Source organism: Barbus barbus (assembly GCF_936440315.1).
Source record: "Barbus barbus genome assembly, chromosome: 21".
NCBI lineage: Eukaryota > Metazoa > Chordata > Actinopteri > Cypriniformes > Cyprinidae > Barbus > Barbus barbus.
Window position 1 is genome coordinate 14,362,192 of NC_136749.1, and position 19,814 is coordinate 14,382,005.

The 19,814-nt window shown below is 39.0% G+C and overlaps 1 protein-coding gene across 1 annotated transcript in view; it reads right to left on the reverse strand.

Moving 5' to 3' along the window:
- ddr1 (discoidin domain receptor tyrosine kinase 1) overlaps positions 1–8,707 on the reverse strand; it is a 39,581-nt gene extending 30,874 nt beyond the window's left edge. Inside the window, exon 1 of the mRNA XM_079445514.1 lies at positions 8,354–8,707. The gene's annotated coding sequence lies outside the window, so the exon portion shown is untranslated. The remainder of the gene's footprint in view (positions 1–8,353) is intronic.
- Positions 8,708–19,814: the final 11,107 nt, after the last annotated feature.

The following is a 19,814-nucleotide window of genomic DNA, read 5'->3' on the forward strand; positions in this document are numbered from 1 at the left end:
ACCCAAACAATCCATTAGTAAATCGCATTGATGTCCTTCATGTAAACACATCAATTGATACGAATGGACTTTCGACTGAAATAAAAGGGGTGGTGCAGACCTGAAATATTCCAATCAACAGGAAAAAAAATCATGTAAAAGCTTGAATTGACCATCTTCTCTTAGCTTTCTTTGAGATATGTCATCAAGGCAAAAACAACAGTAACCATTGGTAACTGGCAAACCATTGGTGAGATCCACATATGTTTACCTGCAGAAAAGCTGACAAAATCAAAAGTCATCATAGGAGAATCGCTAACCGTTTCGGTCAACCCTCCAAAACCAATCTGGCTGCAACCAGAATTCCTTTTATTGATGCTTGAACCAAATATTTTCAGTTGCCGAAACTACTCACAGCATATTGTTTATCGGCTATATTGTGGGTGGTTAAAGGCAGGTTCTACAATGAGTAAAAGCAAAGAGAGAATGCGATACTGCTCTTTTGTGCAACTGAGTTAGAGCACTTTGATTTTGGACCTTGAAGTACAATGAAAAAGAGAATAAAAGATGAGTACAGTTTTTAGATTGAGGGTTATAGTCATTCAAAATGGGTGAAAAGACAAGAAAGGATGGCATTTTCAAAAAGTAGACAAGCCAAAAGTAATAATACACAGCCCAATTCCAAGAGGGTCTTCGCACCATTGGTACAGAGCCCTTTAGAGCTCATGGTGGTGGAAAGATTTCGGGGTGGGTGAAAAAAATTCGGGGTGGGAGGAAAAAATATTCATTGCAAAAGATTTGAAAAAATAAATTTCCTCCCACCCCGAATTTTTTTCACCCACCCCGAAATCTTTCCACCACCATGAGCTCTAAGGGGCTCCGTACATTGGTGCTCAGGCCCTAGAAAGAAAAGAAAGAAAAGAAAGAAAAAGAAAATAGAGAGGACAGGTCAAAGCAGTGTTTTATGCCAAAACAACACTAACCTGAGTGCAAAATCTCCTTTAGAAGCTCTGAATCAGATCGCACAAGATGTATCTTGACTGTTGATGATTTGATTTGATGCATTCACATATCACAAAAGCAGAAAAAAGGTCTCATGCCAACGCAAACAGAAGTGTGTAGGTGCAATATCTGTCTGACGTCTAAAGGATTACTAAAAACTCCAGACGACAAGCACAAAAATGCTGAAAACTGTTGTAATCAGCAGAAGTGAGAGTTGTCATGGTCTTGTTTTCCTGCAGAGTGTTTGGCAGTCAGGATTCAAGCAAAAAAACACTTACAGAAGCTGCAGCTTAGATGTTGAACATTCCAGTTTTCACGAACAAGTTTCAAAAGCTTGTCTAAGTTTGCTTGAAGCCATGTGTAATTACCGGAGAAATAAATGAGCCTGGCAGCAGTTGTGATAAAGAATGCGTGGATGTGTTTGTTAGTAATCCTCTATGCAAATCAAAACTGTCCTACCTGTTCAAACACATTTTCATATTACATTTAGGTTTACACAACTCTGAAATGTACCTATGCTAATGAGTTGTTTCCTCACTGTTCAAACTTCATAATATAAACAGCTTGCCCACTTTGTGTTGGATGATGTATCATTTCTTCGGGTAAGAAACAATCTGAATAACACTGCAGTTCCAAGCTCAGATCTGGCTGTAATGTTTCATGTTGTGGTCACCCCCTCAAGTCAGTGTTTTATTAATGAAAGCAGAACCATTATGTAAGAGTGATTCATGAAGCATTTCAGAACATAACATACACACAGGCCAAGGATCTATGAACACTGATTTCTTCAATGATACATGAATAGCACATAATGAAGGGCATGATGAATCAATAAAACAGGCAGAAATCAACAGCAGCATCAACCTTGAAAATGTACCTGTAAATATTTAGGTTGAAATAATGGAGATGAAGAACAAGTGTATTTGTAAGTGGGAGCAAATCTGGAAAACATACACAGTAAGGGTGTCCAATTGTCTGCGGCCAATGTCCAGCAGAGTTTAGCTCCAGGTCTAACACACTTACCTGGAAGTTCTTGGTGAGTCTGAAAACCTGGGTTAACTGGTTTTGGTTAAATTATGGTTGGAGCTAAACTGTGCAGGACAGTGGCCCTCTAGGTACAGGTTGGGACACCCCTGATATACAGCATTTGTACATTTGATTCCATCAGTGTTTACATTATTTTAAAAATGTTTTTAGACATTTTTCTACTTCATTTGAAATATCTTAGATTTTCAGCTATTAATAAAACGTGTTTATGTGATCCTATCTATAACATGTTAACACAACTCTTTTTTCCCCCCCTGAATTTTTCTGCATGCTGCTTTGCACCTGACTTTGACAAGGGGGAAAAATTTTTATTATTAGTAAAAGTCATAATTATGACATAAAACATCAAAATTCTTATAAGATTCTTGGTTGAAATTGCTATAATTGTGACTTTCATGCCACAATTTCATCATCCTCTTTTTTATTAAACTTTTTGTCATAATTAGGATGTGCCAAATCATGTTTTTTCTTATGTGATAGAAATGAGGAAATGGGTGGAAAGCATGGTAAACTACTTCATGGTTTCTTTTTCAAGAACTTCATCCATTTCATGAGGCTTTTTTCTTCATTATGATATCAAGCCTGCTGTATCACCCTGACATTTTTTACTTTTTCCAACAAACCAAAACAAATGTCAAAATGAAGTGAAATTTAGAGGGAAAAAAATGCTCCTCATAGAAGGGGTATTTAAGCCAGTATATGTATGAATTGCATATTTAATGCATTTTTGAATAATATTCAACTTATAAACAAAAAAAACATTTATATATTGATCTCTATGACCTTAATAAATGTGTATGTACACACAAACACCCACAGCACTCTAAAGGAGCTGACAAAAGAGACCGAAGATAGAGACAGTGATGTGTAACTGATAGATGAAGAGATGGATGGATGGATGGATGGATGGATAAATGATTTACAGCTACCTCAACATCAACAGGGCTCGCAAAATTTCTAAATCCCTGGTAGCCCTTCAGGCAGGTACTCTTCAGATTTTGGTAGCCCGAAAATGTATTTAACTAGCCCAACTAAAAAAAAAGACCATAAATGTCAATCAATACATTTTCAATACACATCAACGAATATCAAGGAAAAAGTTTTATTTTACTATTTACAGGGTATCTGCAGAATTTTTTAAAATCAATTTAAGGCAATTTATGACTGAGCTGCACAAGTGAAATTAACACCGTATGAGTGGGGTTGGACAATATCTGTGGTAACATTAAGCCTTAAAATGACATGATTTACAATTCATATACAGGTTTTCACAAAAACAAAAATCTTATAAAAATGTATTTCAGCCTTTAAAACATTTTTATGAAAAGGGATAAGTCAAACATATGAATTATTATATTAATTTAAAACATAAATATTAGTCTAAATTGTTAGGATTTTTAGAAAGCACCCCACATAAAAAAATACTATAGTAATTTATAATAAATACTATTGTGTTTTTGAACCATGCTATAGTAAAGTGTATTATACTGTATATATTATAGTATTTAATATAACACTTTAATGAATGGTACAGCATACAGTAGTATTAACTATAGTGAACATATAAACTGTATACTTTACAGTTTACTGTAGTAAAAACTAAAGAATACTAGTGTATTGTAGTATACCCTATAGTTGTAGAAAACTTAGTACAGTATTGGGTAAAGTAATTTGTTTATATTACTATAGTTGTTATATTACCACAGCATCTATAGAATTACCACAACAAATTAAAGTACTTTACTATAGTATGGTTCAAAAACACTATAGTATTTATTTACTATAAATACACTATAGTATTTTTTCATGTGGGACATTAACTTCTTTCACATTTACAACTCTTATGTGTTTGCTACGTAAAAACATGGGTCGATCTAAACATAAGATAGGCTTTTTGACCCTGGACTGTTGTTGTGATTTGACGATGACTATTGTTATTGTTTTTTTCCATGCATTCAATAAAAAATAAAAAAAATAAATAAAAAGATAGGCCTTTTGGAAATGCAAATTCATTCTCTGCCATGAGGTGGCGCTTTAAGAGCGCCCGCTGGAATAAAGCGGTCCGTTCCCCCGGTGACAGCTGTAAACAAAGCAGCACCGCGCTCATAAACGCTGCTTCATCAGGCATTTTATAGGCAAGATTCAATGAAAATGTCAACGATACGTTTCTGAGGACAGTCGGTTCCCTTCAGAGATATATTCACAAAGACATCCGTGCTGTCATGAATCTGGTCTATGAACTTCCGTTAACTCTCCACCAGAGGTCACTCGCTCACCACATGGACTCTTGCACCACACTAACTGTTGCACGCCACCTCAGACTACAATTCCCATCATCCATTGCACTGACGACACACAGCTGACTGCACTGATCACACACCCTACATAAACCATGGACTTCCTCTTCCTCTCTGCCGAGTATTGTATTGCGTTTATCACTCCCCTAGAGTTAGCTGCCTTACCTAGCCATTCTGTGTTCGGTTTAGTTCCAGTATTGTTCTGCATTTATAACTCTCCTAGTTTTAGCTGCGATACGGAACTCACTTTGTTGTCATAGTCTTGCCTTGTGTGTTTTTCTAGTGTTTTGATTCTTGCCCATGTTTCCTGGATTTACCCTTTGCCTTGCCATTTGGACTCTGTTTGCACCTCTCTTGGACTACTGCTCGTATACCTGGATTATCTCTCTGCCTTGCCCTGTTGGATATTGTTCGTCGACTCTCGCTAGCCCTAGGATTGCTCTGTGTCTTGCCCGTACCATACCTGGGGGCTGTTCCATAAAAGACGCTAAGAAAAGCGGGGATTAAAGTCAAAAACCTGACTTGAAATAACCTAACAAATCAATCGGGACTAAAGCGGTTCCATAAACGACAATTCAAGTTCACGCAATCTGACTAATGCTATCCAGGTTCAGTGAGTCAGGATAATGTGACGTACACGCTTATTCTGAAGCAGCCCTTAATGTCGATCATGGATCAAATCGATCCACCATAGCAAACAGCGAATATTTGTGCTGTTTAACGCATTTGAAACATTGTGTTTTCCTCAGTGCATAACTGATACGTCACAGGTATATTTTTTACATCTGTAAATGTCAGAAAGCCATGCAAATATATCCATTTAGCTGTCAGGAGTGGGCGAGGCTTATGCGAGTGCCCAAAAAAAAACATTTTGGGCACAATACATTAAATACAGTTGGTTGTAGCCTATTTTTTATTTATTTGATTATTTAAGGTGTATTTTCTGTATACTTTTATTTTTGGACCGATAATAAATTAAACTGACTGTATGTGAGAGAGTCAGTGGTAATATCGATGCGTTCCTATTGGTCAGAGTTAGAGGAGCTCAGCTTAGCCTGACAGTTAGCCTGCTCCGGACCAGGTTAGTTTGCCAGCATAAGTTGCCGGGGTAACTGAGTTTGAACTTTTTTAAGTTTGATTTATGAAACCGAATCTACCAAAAATAAGCCTGACTAACCGAAATAAGCCTGGCTTATACTCTAATCTTGGTTTATGGAACAGCCACCTGTTTGCCGTTTTTTGACTGTTTATTAATAAAAGCTTGCACATGGATCCGCACGTCTCACGTCTCGTTCACCCCGTTACACGTGCCTTGTTTTGACTTTAAAACATGCAGCGCTCATATTTATTCAATGACATAATTGCCTTTTGAAGTTTCCAGCCATATCGCGATTCTTGCCTTTCCACCCCCAACTGTAAGATCTCTTGAAATTACAATTAAGACTTTTCTTATACCATTTAACGTATTTAAAACTTTGTAAGGCCTTAAACTCCCTGCCCTGTATTTTAAGGTAACCCGTCAGGCAGGGCAGTGATACATTTTGGTAGCCCGACTGGAAAACACAATAGCCCCGGGACGTCGGGCTAGCAATTTTGCGAGCCCTGAGATGGGACAGCATGGAGACAGACAGTGATGGAAGACAGAAGGTGAACAGAATGTGATATAAAGTATAACAGATTACTCAGGAGGATAAATTACAGCATCGAAAGTATGTGGACTGAACAGAAAAAATGAGAGCGAGAGAGAAAGAGAAGTATAGGGTGTGTCAAAAGACAATTTAATAGATGAAATAAGACGTCTGATGTTAGTTCCAACTGAGAGGACATTTCCACTCGCTATGCCATCCGTGTCTCTTTCAATCCCTCTAGCATTACTCACCACATGCTAGTCAGAGATTACCTGGCTGTTTACACACATATGAGTGTGGAGACGAAACGATTTAAGAGATGCATGAAAAACAATTTATTGTGAGCTTAAACACAAACAAAAGACACTCATATCAAGAATGAGGTGAAAAGCAATTTATAGTTCTTTGTATTCAAGGCAAGCCAAACCCTGGGATAATGACCCAGCAGAGATTTCTTGGGTGATTTCTCGACAAACAAACTCATAATAAAATCCTCACTGCCCAGACCAATGCTTTCGACCTCCTCAGAAATGTTTGCGGAGTGCTTGTCTGCCTACACACACACACACACACACACACACACACACACACGCGCGCGCGCAGACATTCCTCTGTACCCCTCTTTACCCTCCCTTGGTGACACAGCACAATTCAGTGCACTTTTCATTGTGTCTTTTTTCGCAAGTCTCTGAAACCCATTTTAAACAGAGAGAGAGGAGAAAAAGAAGACAGAAAAGGGGGGAGGGTGAATTTTCAGCTTCATGGTGCATTCATTAGCATCTCTTCATTGCTTTTGCGCATACACTGTATTTTCTTTTGCCTGTTCAGAAAACACTAAACCTCTGCTAAAATACCCATAAACCCCACAAAATATGACATTTATAATATTTCTACTAGAATGATAAGTAGATTGAAATAATCTGACATCATCTGAATGAAATCCCATAGCTCTATTACTATGGTTACCATGCTAATGTTCCTTCTCTGCTTCATCAGAAAATGAACTCTCCTTTTTAATGCAAAAGTCCATTTGTGTGTGTCCATTTTTTGTAAGGTTGGTAATTTAGGTGCTTTGAAAGCAGTTTAAAGTTGCTCTCTTAACAGTGAACCATCCACAGGGTCTTGTGGTGGTCTGAGGTCACCTCTGCCGCAGAAGGGTCACAACAACCCCAATTACATCTCATGACAAAACTTTACTTTACGAGGTGGAATTTCATACACATTTGTATACATACATTTTTTTAGAAAAAGGTAAACATGGAGATCTGACTCTAACCTTACAGTCAGTGGGGTGTTAAAGATTATACAAAAACGTATAAATGAATAGGGACAAATTTGATTTGATTCATGTAAAATACTTACAAATCGTCATGATTTTGGACTTAAAACTATTTTACCCATTTAATACTACTAGTAACATCTGAGGCCAAAATGTACCTTTCACTTTGAAAGGTAGGCTACGAGATAGATGTAAACTTTATAGCCGAAGTGTAGACTTAGTTTCATTTATACATTTTTAAGTGATGACAGTCATGTCACTAGATTAGTTTTAATTAAATTTGTTCCTCTAAAAGATAATATCCGAGTCAAAAAGGTAGATTGTTTATTCAATTTCTCAATCCAAGAAGTAAAACACGTGCTCAGCAATTGTGATTAAATCGGTTAATGTGGTAAGCAGTCATTTACAAGTTGTAAATAAGTTCAAACACCAAGAACAATCGTAAATCAGTGCATATAAGGTCTGATAAGTAGTTTGCATAAATCTTAATGGTTTATCGCCATGACTCGTCAGTCTAGAGTGTTTTTGAGACTGCTCTGCAATTACAGTTTAAAGCAAGATTGCGGTAACCCAAAAATACTAACTGACGCGTAATGCCGGGGCCACAGGTGGGTAAATATACCACCAGAATGACCCACGGCAGTTTTCAAGCCATTTCACAGTATTTGTTCTAATAAATGTTCCCATTAAACCCTGGTTCCAGGTATCACAACCATAACTAGGAACCATTTAAATTCGCCGAGCGGGTGTGAATAACAACTTAACAAACAAACAGCACGACTCCGCACCAGACCGAGCGCATTCCCGGTACCGTGGCAGACGTCCAAGCTCCTCACATATACACACACACCGAGACTCTTGGCCGCCATGCACGAGACTGAGACGGTGAAGTTTACTCGCGCGACGACTGAACACATTTGAGCACAGTCTAAAACAACTGGAGTTTAATGGAAAGCCAAATGCGTTTCCACGCGGCGGTCGAAGCCACACTGCAAATCGCAATCCGAGTATCTACAGTGCATTTACTAAAAACGACATCGTGAAAGCTAACGTCTGACAGCTTGCTGACCATAAATAAACAACACTTATATGTCATTTTCATGTATTTTCTTATCACTTACCTAGAAGTCTGTCAGAACGCGAAAACGTCTCCAAATGTGTCGCCTGATCTTCTTTTTAATCCGAGTTGTTCACTTTGGCAGGTTGTTTATATACTAGGTAAATATAGTCTGGCACAGTTTTATGACTTTGTGCTTAAAGCCACAAAAGCACCAATAAATAAACAGAGTCAAGAAAGCAAAGGCACAAAGTTTCTGAAAGGAGGCAAGCTGTACGTCCCACGCTCGAAAAGGTTTGTAAGTAGGAATGTTCTTTAAGATCCGACTCCTCTATGAGCGCAAATGATACTGGCGTGTCCTTATTTATTTCTCAATCAATGCTTCTCTCTCCGCGCGCTCATAAGCGCTTAGACCTCTTTCTCTTTCCCTCAGGGCTTGCAAACACGACCAGGTGCTCATTTACATAACTGCACTAGCTGCGTCCAATGGCAGCCCTCAATCAGGTGCCTCTTTGAATATGTAATGAGGCAATTGACCAATCCGGAGCGAGTAAAGCAAGGAACCCGTGACCTGGCAGCGCCGCTGTAAATGATACTCAGCGCTTACCTCTGAGAGACTTAAAAAAAAAGTGTTACAGGAACGGAGAGATTTGGGGAATATGAAATTTAATATTGCTGGTAAGGAAACAACAGGATTTACCTTGTTAACCCTTTCCGGTGTCCACCGTAAATCTTGTATTCGCTATATTTGTAGTTACTAATAACTAAACATTGTTGGCTTTTTCCCACAGAGTTTGATGTTAGCGTCAATAAACATGCCTTGTAGTCTTAAAAGATGGCATTATTACAGAGCAAAACTACAGCAATATACCATTATGTCCTGAGGCAAGACAGTAAAGATAGTGTGTTAACAGACTAAAACCTGAGCTCAGAGGCAATGAGGAGGAAATGTAAAAGAAACGTCGTTAGATTAAAAAGTTCAAACGCTATGCTAGATTCTGCAGATGTACAAATAAAGGCGAATTAACGGGTGTGGTGCTTTAATGTCAGTGAAAAGCCATATTAAAGGTAAATAAGACAGGTAGAGAAGGGTGGGTGAGTGAAAAAAGCTATTCCACAGCTATGTGTTGCTACTTGCCCAGTCACTGGAAGGAGATGGGAATTGGAAACTTGTTGGCAGTCATTCAGTAACACTGAGGTAAATAGTGGACTGAGAGAAACAGCAGTCTAGCAAGTCAATATTGTTTCTCAAAGCCTATTGACCGCAGGCATCGGGTATGAGCATGAGCATGTGTGAAGGTATTGCTTTTTATGGCACTGAAAGAATTTGCACAGAGAAGTGAAGCATATTTGAGAAAAGCAGAGAGAGATATTGTTTAACATCAGGCTTGAAACTGTAACAAAGGTGTGTTTAAGGAGAGAATGTGTTTAAAAAGAAAAAGAGAAGAATTGAAGGAGTGCCACTTCAAACTTTGTTTTGAAAGCAGCTTGTTCTTTTGTCCTCTTCGAGCTGAATGGACAATTGTGCATGACCTGGTTTGACTTTGAATATGATTAGCTCACACACAGTTTTAATGGTTAAAGATTCTGACCCAAATCCCCTACTTGTATTATTCTTTTCCTCACACTTTGTTTTGTAAAGTCAGCATGAGAAATTCACCCTATCTAGTTTCTAAATGCATGTTATAGATCTTAATGTGAACAATTCACCTGTGCATGTTCATTTAAAAAAAAATAATAATAATGTTTTCACCTAATGTTTAATCAAAGTGTCAGCTGGACCTTTCAGTGAAAATGACAGACTTCTCTATGGTGACTTACAGAGAACTTCTACAATCATTTAGTCCACTTAAACTGGATGTATATCACAATACAAAAAAAAACAACAAAAAAACCTTGGACCTGATGCAACTTTGGTTTCATTGCAACTAAAATTGGCATGAAATGGAAATTCACTCTTCTTTTCTAAATGCATCTTAATGGTTTTATTTTGAACACATCGTGCATGCACATATATGTTTTATCTTTATTTATATATTTTGTTATATTTTGCCCTTTCTTACAATTGACCACGAGCTCAAGCCAAGCTCTATCCAATCAACGATAGATGGATAGAACCAAGTCCCCGCCCCCCTACTTTTTTTTCTTTTTCTTTTTTGATAATCCATTTTACTTGGATATACATCACAATACGAAGAACTGATCTGTCGCTGTTTCCATTACATCATGACTTTAACTTACTGACTGGTTCAGGGGCTGCACTTCTGTAGTTAAAAAAGTTGGGAGACATTTCAGTGTTGAATTTTATGTTCCAAGTGATTCAACTAATCTTCATGTTTTATAATGAAAATCAGTACTGTGAAGGGCATTTCAGCACAGTGCAATAAAGCTGAGGGTACATCCTTGAACAGAGCTCAGTTTACCAGGGTACCACAAGAAAAGACAGGAACTATAACTTTTCGACTGTGTTAGAAAACGTAATGCCTCCTCCAAAGGCTTGTAATATAACCTGATTACTTATTCCATTCCTTCTCCTTTCTTCTCACTTCCCTCTCTCTGTTTTTCACTCCCTCCCTTTTTTACCTCTCCCCCACTACCCTAACTTTGTGTGTTGCTCTGGCAACCTGCGATCCCCCTGTAATGTTGCAATGACCTTTGCACATTGTTTCTTTGGTTTCCACTACTTGCACTGGCTTTGTCTCACTCACTCTTTCATTCGTTCTCTTTCTGAAGATAAGGCCCTCTGTTACACTTGTTGAATTACTCTTTTTCAGCAGAGCTCTTCCACAGCTAAATTTCCATTCTTCTCTCTCTCCCTCCCTCCCTCTCTCTCTCTCTCTCTTTCTCTCTCATTTTTTTTTTTTTGATTCAGCTAATCATGAAAAGCAGGCCTGATCCTGTGTGGAATTCACTATGAAGGATGGAGAGGGAAGAGAGAAGTGTGGCTGAAAGGAAAAGGAGGTAAATCTAATCTGAGTGAAAAGTGAATCTGGTTAGAGTAAAAAAGAGAAAGACAGGGAAGCGAGACACCCTTGAGTTTTACCCCCTGAGAAGCCAGTAATGCATGACATTTTAATACATTTTAATGAAATGAAAAACTGAGGATATGTGATGCATGTAGAATCAGCAAACAATAACAGTTTCACAAAATGTGAATAATAAATTCAGTTAAAAGACTATTTGAAAGTATAGAGCTGAAGTATGAAACACAAGAGTTTTAAGGCCTAAAGCATACAGGAATGTATCACGAATAACAAATCCTCTGTATAAGTAAGGAATAATTGACGACGGGCCGTTGAATTATTAGAAAAATAATGCACACCCGAGGTGGTGATGCGGCCACGACGCGAAGCGGAGTGGCCGTTACACCTCGGGTGTGCATTATTTTTCTAATAATTCAACGGTCCGGAGTCAATTATTCCGCTTATACTACGGTTGCCACACCTCAAGACATCGATCAGATTATATATTTCAAGGGATTCGTCCGGTTTTTCTACTTAAATCGCTATTGTGAGTAGGATTATTTCTTCCGCATCTCATCCAACGACTCTTTTGCTAGTTCCAAAACGTCATTTTAAAGCTGGCAATGGAGGCTTGAGCCGTTGATAGCAGACTAATGCAGTTAATAATGAAGTTATTAGAAAGAGAGCGAGAGAGACAGAGACACAGAGAAAGAGAAACAGAGAGAGAGAGAGAGAGCTTGTATGAATTAGGCTACCTCTGTGTGTCCCTCAACAGTGTTCTGAAGCACCGTCTCTAAACTGTAAGTCTGCTTTAAGATGCAGCGCTGTTATTACCTCGCTAGTGAGAAATGTCATGTGTAGCCTTTAAGTTGCTACACTAGGCTAACTGATAAAATCGCCAGGGCAGCGCTGACAACGATGCGAAGTGATATGGAACTGTAATGCGGTCAAGAAAGCTGCCTGGAACTACGTTCGCCGTGCGTTTCCCTGAAAATAATTGCACACCTCAGAACGTTCGTCAGCCAATCAGATTCAAGCATTCAACGGCCCCGTAGTATAATAGAAAATAATTAACAAATAACAAATCCTCTGAGTAATAGAAAATCTTTCTTCTGAATAATAGAAAGTCTTCTGTCATTTTTTCATTTTGTAACTTCATTTGTGTTGTAATAAAAAAGATTTTAATAAAATATATATTTAGTATAATTGTATGTACATACAGGCAAATGTATGAATCATACAAGATTGTTTACTATAATGTAAACTTTAAATGGAATTAAACAGGCTTTCAGTGTAGTTTTGGCACACTTCTGGTTTAATATTTGCTTCTATCCGAATACTTATAATTGTGTCATTGCAACAGATACTTACAGTGGCTTTGCTGCACAACATTACGTATAACACAATGTACATCATCCAACTTACAATAAATAATTTGCATTTGTTCTAGACACATGGACAGACAAAACAGGATGTTTCCTGTAGAAAGGAACAAATGCAGGTTATGGTCGAACAATGGAATTAAATGCTAGAAATTACTTTAAAAAGCTGCCAAGTTTCATAAATGTGCAAGGTCACAGCTGAGAGAGAGAGAGATGTGCATGGCTTTGAATATCAACATAATAGTTTGCATACATAAAGCATTCCATATTTTAATAGATCACTTTCACCAATGTCATATACGTTTTATGTAATTAAATGCTGATTAAAGTGAAGAAGCGCAGATCATATGTACACCCATGAGTCCACATGTATGCACCCTCTCCACCAACAAACACACAGCTGTTGAGGGGCAGAGCGACCTGATCACTCTCACAATGTCAGGCCTGCAGAACTTGGGGAAGCGACACAAACTGGCATTCCGCTCATTCTCTTACTAAAGCACATAATCTATCCATCTCTCCCCCTTTACTTGCTATGGATCCCTCCCACTACCTCAGTTACCAGTGTCACACACATAAATCCTCCCCCACCTTCATACACACACACACACACGGAGAGAGAGCGAGAGAGAGAGACTTGAAAAATGGCAGGACACGCTCTGTTCTGTCCTCTCCGGTGTCCTCTTTCAAAATGGCTGGTTGTCTCAGGGGCCCAGAGGTTAGCGAGCTTCTCTAAAGTGTCATAAGAGCGTAAAAAGATAGGGATGATTCAGGGAGGCAGTACAGTGTGTGTGTGTGTGTGTGTGTGTGTGTTTTGTGAAATGAGATCAGCCACATTTGGTGTCTGAGGCTCAAAGGAATGCAAGACTTTTGACTTTGTCCTGTGTGCATGTGTGTGTGTGATGTCGAATGACAATGACAATGAATGACAGAGGGAGATTCCTCCTGGTGTTATGTTATAATCACATCACATTACTGCTGAAATATTAGACATTCTATGCAAGTCAGACATGTTTTTAAAAGTTGGATGAAGGATGAAGTACACAGATCCTGTGTTTAAAGTATAGACACTCTGATGAAATATCACTTCTTACTTGAAATTATAAGTACTTATTTTAATCATAATGACTCAAAGTACTTACCTTTGAATGTATTAAAGTGTTAAATGTATGCTAATATATAATAATATAGTACAATTATTTTATTTTTATATTTCAATAATATATTATATTATTTTATTTATATTATTATTAATTATAATTATTTTATGTATTTATTTTTTACATTTACATTTAGTCATTTAGCAGACGCTTTTATCCAAAGTGACTTACAAATGAGGACAATGGAAGCAATCAAAATCAACAAAAGAGCAATGATCAAGTCTCAATTAGCTTAATGCAGTAAACGTAGCAAGGGTTTTTTTTATAGAAAAAGAATAGAACAAGCTAGTGTTAGATGCCTTTTTTGCTTTTGTTAATTGTATAATAAATAAAACAAATAGATAAAATACAAAAAGATTAGAAAAGCTAGTGTTAGTTTTTTTTTTAAGAATAGAATTAGAAAAGAGAGTGCTAGAGTTAGAGGGGCAAATAAAGATGGAAGATATGTGTTTTTAGCCAATTCTTGAAGATGGCTAAGGACTCAGCTGCTCAGATTGAGTTGGGCAGGATATTACACCAGGAGGGAACATTTCATTTAAAAGTCCATGAAAGTTACTGGTAGCCAGTGCAAATTGATAAACAGACGTGTGACGTGCATTTTTTCAGCTCATTAAAAATTAATCTTGCTGCCATGTTCTGGATTAATTGTAAAGGTTTGATAGAACTGGCTGGAAGATCTACCAAGAGAGCACTGCAATAGTCCAGCCTGGATAGAACAAGAGCCTGAACAAGGAGTTGTGAAGCATGTTCCGAAAGAAAGGGGCTGATCTTCTTGATGTTAAATAAAGCTAATCTGCAGGACCGGGCAGTTTTGGCAACGTGGTCTGAGAATGTCAACTGATTACCAATCATAACTCCAAGATGTTTGGCTGTTTTTGAAGGAGTTATGGTTGATGTGCCTAACTGGATGGTGAAATTGTGGTGAAACGATGGGTTTGATGGAACCACAAGCAGTTCTGTCTTGACAAGGTTGAGTTGAAGGTGATGGTCCTTCATCCAGGAAGAAATGTCTGTTAGACAAGCTGAGAAGCGAGCAGCTATCGTCGGATCATCAGGATGGAATGAGAGGTAGAGTTGAGTGTCGTCAGCATAGCAGTGATATGAAAAACCATGTTTCTGAATGACAGAACCTAGTGATGCTATATAGACAGAGAAGAGAAGTGGTCCAAGAACTGAGCTCTGAGGCACTCCAGTAGTTAGATGTAGCGACTTGGACACCTCACCTCTCCAAGATACCTTGAAGGACCTATCTGATAGGTAAGACTCAAACCACTGGAGTGTGGTTCCTGAGATGCCCTTTGCCAATAGGGTTGACAGGAGGATCTGGTGGTTAACTGTGTCAAAAGCAGCGGACCGATCCAGCAAGATAAATATTGAAGATTTGGAATCCGCTCTTGATATTCTTAGGGCTTCAACAACTGAGAGCAAGGCAGTCTCTGTTGAATATCCATTTCTGAAACCAGACTGGTTGCTGTCGAGGAGGTTGTTCTGTTGTTGAGGGGGTCTAATGTTCCAGAAACATATTTTTCTGAAATATTGTTCAATAAAAGATAATAAATTATCCACTCAAAAAGAGTGAAGTAAAAGTTTCCCATAATTCAAATGCTAAAATATTAAGTATTTAGTAACTATGCGCCACATTTTACGGAGTGATCATGGTGCAATATTCTAAAAAACAACAGTGAGGTGCATTGCAAAGGTTGACCTTCCATCTAGAGCTTTTTTATCCAGACCAGCAATTAAAAAACAGAGCAAATTGACCCAAGAGCATGTCGTGTGTGAACCATCTCATAGTTTCTGTCATTAACATTGGCAATGAGTTTCTTTAGTCTTTTTATTTTACATTGATTATGGTAGCATTGACCTATTCTGTGTTAAACATATTAGTTTGCACATTTGAAGATACTGACCCTTTTAGGTTACTCCCTTGAAGATTTTCCAAAAGGTGAAGGTGTCAGAGGTCACAGGGTCAGGTTGCAGCCGCGGGTGGGTGTCTGGGTGGGGGTCAGAAGGGTGTCAGTTCTCTGATCTCCTTTTTGGGTACTGGGAAGTAAAAATGCACCAGGCACAGTCTCTGCTGCTCATCACTAATATCAGTCACCTCGCATAGCTGGAGGATGTTCTGTGTGAGTCTGCTTCAATACTTTCATGGATCTAAAGTCTGTCAAATCACGCTGACCGGCTTCTGCATAACCATCCTTTCAGTCAGGAACGGACAGCAGAGAAGCACAACCACTGGAAAAGAGGCTTAGCTTCAGTGTGATGAGTTCAAACAGGTCATTCCCAGACCCATAGTCATTTCCTGAACAGTAATCCCACTTATTATTTGTTGAGCTTGTCTTTTCTATGTTGTGTAGTTTTCTAAGATATATTCGCATAGGTATTTATCATGTTTACCCCCATTTAGAGTCTATATATCCTTCTTTTGTGGGCCTGAATATTAACTGATTCATAAATATATATGTTGTCTTAATTTTGATTTTTCTACATTGTTTTGTGTGCTTTCTCTTTCTTTTCTTTTTTTACATAGAGAACAACAGAAGAGAAAACAACAGAAGACACATCAGAGAAACTGCAGCAACAACCAACATCTGTATGAATCACAATAAATTCTAAATGTTAAATGTTATTGAGCAGCACACATAACTAATATTACAAAATAGGTTTTGAAGCAACAGCAGATTAAGACAATGTGAGTCTGTGAGCACCTGTTTTTACACCAATGTAAATACTTGAGTGTACACCTGTGTGTGTGTGAGCGCGCTTGTGTTCATAAGGTTCCTCCATGTAAATGTTTAATAGTGTGTGTGGAGCCCCAACCCGCAAGGCATGAAGCAGGCATGGAAAAGACCCGGGCCCCAAACATCCGGAGGCCCCCCTGGGCAAGGGATCCCCAGGAGAAGCACCCCAGAAAAAGGGCAGAGGAGAGCCCGAAGGTGGGACATCCGACATCCACAGTGTAGACGCCCCAGGGTGCTGTGGCGGCAAGCCCGCAGGCTCCGCCGGCAGCCGACCACACCAGGGCAGACCGGTCCCTGGGCCCGGAGATCTAAGGGCCCCCCACCCCCCAACCGGGGCCCAGCAAAGCCAGTAGGGACAGGCCCCGCCAAGCGACCGCCGAAAGTGGGCCAGCGCTCACCCGAGCACCCTGACCCGGCGCGAGAAATCACCAATGCACCGGCGGCAACCTCCACCGGCAGGGCATGGTGGTGGGGTGGGGGTTGATTGAGATGAGGAGTGAGGTGGAGTCTAAGGCCCGACCTGACACATAGACGTAGACGAACAAGCACACATATACACAATCATACTTTCCCACCCTCATGCACGCAAATGAATATTCACACCCTCGCCCCACATGTAGACACACAAAAATGGACACGGTACCCACACTCACACTCCCCATATGCACTCTATACTCCTAGATCCAGGCACCACCACCCCCAAAGGGGTAATCAGTGCCCGATCCCGGAGCTGAACCCCCTTCGCTCCGGCGTGGGGACAGGAAGACCACCCCGGTCCCCGCAGCAGCAGAGAAGACCACCAGCCTAGACCCCGACCGGGCGGCCAGCTCATCCTCACAGCCCCCGGTCCCGGACAGAGAACAGGGGTGTAAATAAAAAAAAATAAACCCCATGCTTCACCCCACCCGCTCAAATGTAGTGTTGGTGTGTGTTGTTCTAAGGTGCTTTAAAACAGGGGTGCTTTAAAACAGGGGAGGGGCACCCTCCACATGCTTGTGTCAATTCGTCCCCTCCCTAGAGCCCTCAATGTCTATGTGCAACTTAAAATTGAGAAGTGCGTACTGGCACCAGCGGGAAGGCTGAATGAACAGACCGCCCTCCGGATGCCATTCAGTGTGCCCACCCCCAAGGCCCTATATGTATATGTCGTGTGACAGTAAGTGCTTTCTCTTTCTAAGGAAAATCTCCTTGGAAGATTAAAACAGATGGGTGAGTGTGATCGCAGGTGTTCTTTAGCAGACGATAACTGTGTTTGTGTCTATCTGTGTTTTTGTGTCATGTGGTTAGATGTTTTTGCTCTGTTTGACTGCTTACATTATATACTCCAAGACTCAGAATTTGCAGAAAGTTCCCCCCCAAATTAAAATGATGTCATTGTTTACTCACTCTTATGTCATTGACCAAACCTGTATGACTTTCTTTCTTCTGTGGAACATAAAAGAAGATTTTTTTTTTTTTAAATGTCCAGGTCTCTCTTTGTCATGTAGCTCCATACATTAAAGATGAACTTTCAAAAAAGGATGCAAAGTCACCATAAAAGTCTGAAGTTTTCAATACATAAGATATTTGAGGAACAGATAAAAATATAGGTATTTTTAGATCAAGTGAAATCAAATCAAAATTTATTTATAAAGCACATAACAAAAAGTGTACCAAAGTGTTGTATGATTTCATAAGAGTAAAACAGAATACAAGAAAATACAAATCAAAATTGGAAATTGCATTAGGGAAGGAGATAAATCAATCACAAATAAACACCACAAATGGACGAAAATCTTGAATTCTGGCCTATCTATCTCTGGTGCATTCATGAGATTAAATTATTGTTTTGAGTCGGATATTTTCAACGAATCTTTGATTCAGTTTGAAAAACCTGCCTGAATGATTTGTTCATGAATCGGATTGATTCCATTCACAAGGAGAATTCACTCAAATTATCAGTGAATCTGAGTTATTATTGGTAACTAAACTTAAAACTACAACTATTAAAAACAATTATTGGTAATAAATTGAAATAAAATACATTTTAAGCTTAGAAACTTTAACGAAATTAGAAATGTTGCTAACTGAAATAAGTATCAAAATTGACTAAAACGACTAAAATAAAATAAAAACTATATTTCAGACACATAAGAAAATTACTAAAACTTTTTTTTTTTTATAATTATTGAAAGTAAAATAAAAACTGAAAATATAAAAATAAAAGCTAATTCAAAATAGTAACAATAAACATTATAGTTACTGTATTTCACCCAAAGATATCACATGACTTCTCGGGATATATGGGTCATTTGGGCCACTTGTATGATTCTTTTATGATGCTTCTAGTCTCCATTCATTGCAATTTACTCGAAAAGAGCAACTAGTAAATTTTTCATAAAACCTTTTTTCATGTTCCACAGAAGGGTGAATAAATGATGATAGAAATTTCATTTTTTGGTCAGCTATCCCTTTAAGGCCCCACCCACAGACTCTTCAATCAGTCTGTTGGCTTCATTCCCAGATCTCTATAGGACCCTTCAGGGAATCTGATTCTTTTAACATGAAGAGAGAAAAGTGAAGAGAGCCTGAAGAGGCAGAGAGATCTGCTATTTGGGTGTCTCCTTTGCAAATGTTGCTGGAGTTCACGCTGTGACTACAGCACAAGTTTCACTCGACTTCTCTCTCTCTCCTCCACCGCCTCTCATTCTTTTCCATCTGTGAATAAACATGTTTGTCATTTATTTGTGGAAGTCTGTGGCCTAATTCATTAGTTCCTTTGTTAGACGCTCATTGTGTTTCCTAATTATGGGTTCTCTCTTTCAATCTGTCTCTTTCCCTCCCTTTCTCCCTCCCACATCACACAGAATTTGATTCTCCCCAAATTACTGTTATTTTCTGTCTCTGCACTGAGCGTATGAGTGGTTAACAATGGTAATAACAGGTGAGTCAGGGTGTGGTGATCAGGTAGGTCGGCCTTTATAACAGCCCATCATACAGGGTTATTTCAAACTGTCTCCATGGAAACAGAGCAGGGAGGGTCTAATTCTGCATTGACTGTCTATGTGACGACACAACTGTCCCGCTCACTCTCTTCATGTCCATTCCTGCTCTATTTGGCTTCACAGTGAGAGTGAGTGGAGTGGGGGGTTGCTGTGATTTTGGGAATGAGTGCCATTGCAATGCAGTGAGAGCCCAAGCTAAAAATACCTATTGACACATAGACTCAGTCACACCACCCAAAACACACATACATACATGTGGAAAACGGTTTAGAGTGTTAAAATGTGATGACAATCT